We start from the raw sequence: 2,236 nt of genomic DNA, 5'->3' as shown, positions 1-2,236 counted from the left end.
GGCTTTTCTTGCTGTTCTTTCTCTAATTGTTGGAGATGTTTGTTTAAAGTGTTGATTTTGTCTCTTTCTTCTCTTTTGATGTGCTGCACAGAAATTCTATAGACAGGCATTTCGGTGTTACCCCCTCTGACAATATCCCCAGCATCCCCCTAATGACATCACTGTCTGTTTGCATGATTTTCAGGGGCAGTTGGAGTATGACTTGCCTCTCTCCTACCCCTTCCCACTGAAACATACTCCTTCTACTCGGCTCAGTGAATTCTGTGATTCTAAAATCCCTTTGATTTAAACCAATTTGAGGTTTATTAAAATACAAATACTGCTTGAGACAAGTGGTTTAGCTGTACAGTTGACCCTCCATATCCACTGATTCCACATCTGTGGATTCAAAGAACTGCAGATTCAACCAACCGTGGATCAAAAATATTGGGGGCAGGGAGGTGGCAGGGACTGGGAAATGGCTCCTAAAAAGCAAGTAAGTGTCAAAGCAATCCTCAAAGGCTAAGAGGGAATGTAGAGTGCTATTTACACAGCATTGACACTGTATTTGGGGTTGTCTTAGTTCTCTAGTGCTGCTATAACAGAAATGCCACAAGTGGATGGCTTCAACAAACAGAAATTTATTCTCTTACAGTTTAGGAGGCTAGATTGGATTCAGAGCACCAGCTCTAGGGTAAAACTAGATTAGAAGGCTGAGTTCAGAGTGACAGCTTTAAGGGATGGATGGAGATCCCTTGACTGTAGGCTTCAGCTCTGCCTCTTGTTCCAGTGCCACTGGAACAAGCTGGAGGCTTCTCCTGATTCAAGTAGCTGCTGGCTGCTGAGGCTGACAAATCCACAGTCAGCAGGTAAAATGGCAGATTGTTGGCTCACAGGCTGTGCAGGCAACAATCTCAAGACCAGCAGGCAACACGGCAGGCCACTGAAGTACAAGAACTGGAGATGATGGCTGGACAAATGCAGTATCCAAAATGAGTCACAAATCTAGAAATCTTTCCCAAAGCTTCTTTATTTATACTGGAAGCAGGCCACATCCTGCAAAGGCAACTCCTATTCAATCTGCTCGCAGCAGATTCTACCAAGGAGTTGATTACGGGTTCTGGTGGCATAGTGCATAAGGCATTTGACTGCTAACCAGAACGTTGGAGGTTCAAACCCACCAGCCACTCCATGGAAGGAAGACAGGGCAATCTACTTCTGTAATTATTTACCACCTCAGAAACCCAAAAGGGAGTCCCTATGAGTTGGAGTAGACTCAATGGCAGTGAGTTTGGTTTGGTTTGGTTTAATCTCATCATAGGGAATAACTACATCTGGCTGCCAAGCCAGTCAAAATCATGGTCTAGCCATGTTTACACCCAAACTTAACTCCCACAGGTATTATAAGTTCTCAAGAGATTATTTAAAGAATAGGGGAGGATATACATATGTTACATGCAAATACTAATACATTTTATGTAAGGGACTTGAGCATCTGTAGATTTTGATATCTGTGTAGGGTGGGAGGATGTATCCTAGAACCTATCTCCAACAGATACTGGGGGAAGACTATATTGGTCATTTATATGTTAATGTCAAAGACTTGTTCAGATCCTTTCCAGAGTTTTGTTTGGAGAAGGATTGAAAGAAAGAAATACAATATGTCCAGAACGGGGAGATCACCTCTAGATACTGTTGGAAGAAAAATAGATTCATATTAGCCAGTAATTTGGGGCAAAATCAAGGAGAAGAGTGAGAGGTTGGCTGGCCACTCCAAGCATAGTCACCTGATGTATGCCCTGTTTAGGGTCTGCTTTCATTAGCCAAGTGCAGGAAACTCATTATCAGTGTTCCAGGAATGCATCTGTCTCCCATAACAAAAGTAAGACTTTTAGAGACTGATATCTAAAAACCAGCATTCAAATGTATTAATTTATAGTGAAAAATATAACTTTCAAGTACATGAGTTATACATATTTGCTGAACAACAAGTTCTCTCTGTAGACAAATGTACATGAGAAGACGAACTCTGGTCAGAGGTATATGATGAGTGTGAAATTATATGCATATGTGTGTGTATGTGTATATAGTAAAACCTGCAAAAGCTGGGACCTATGCAAGGTGGAAATCTGTCAGAAAAGGAAGACCCCAATATTTTCCACTAAAACAAATGATAGAAAAGTGGTAAGACTGCACCTTGTCAAAGCTGGGAAACTTGTGAGTCCTCAGGCATCAAAGCAATCTGTCATTGAGTTCC

Source organism: Orycteropus afer, unplaced genomic scaffold, assembly GCF_000298275.1.
Source record: "Orycteropus afer afer isolate SDZICR_OR568_19922 unplaced genomic scaffold, OryAfe1.0 scaffold00635, whole genome shotgun sequence".
NCBI lineage: Eukaryota > Metazoa > Chordata > Mammalia > Tubulidentata > Orycteropodidae > Orycteropus > Orycteropus afer.
This window is presented reverse-complemented; position numbering follows the sequence as displayed.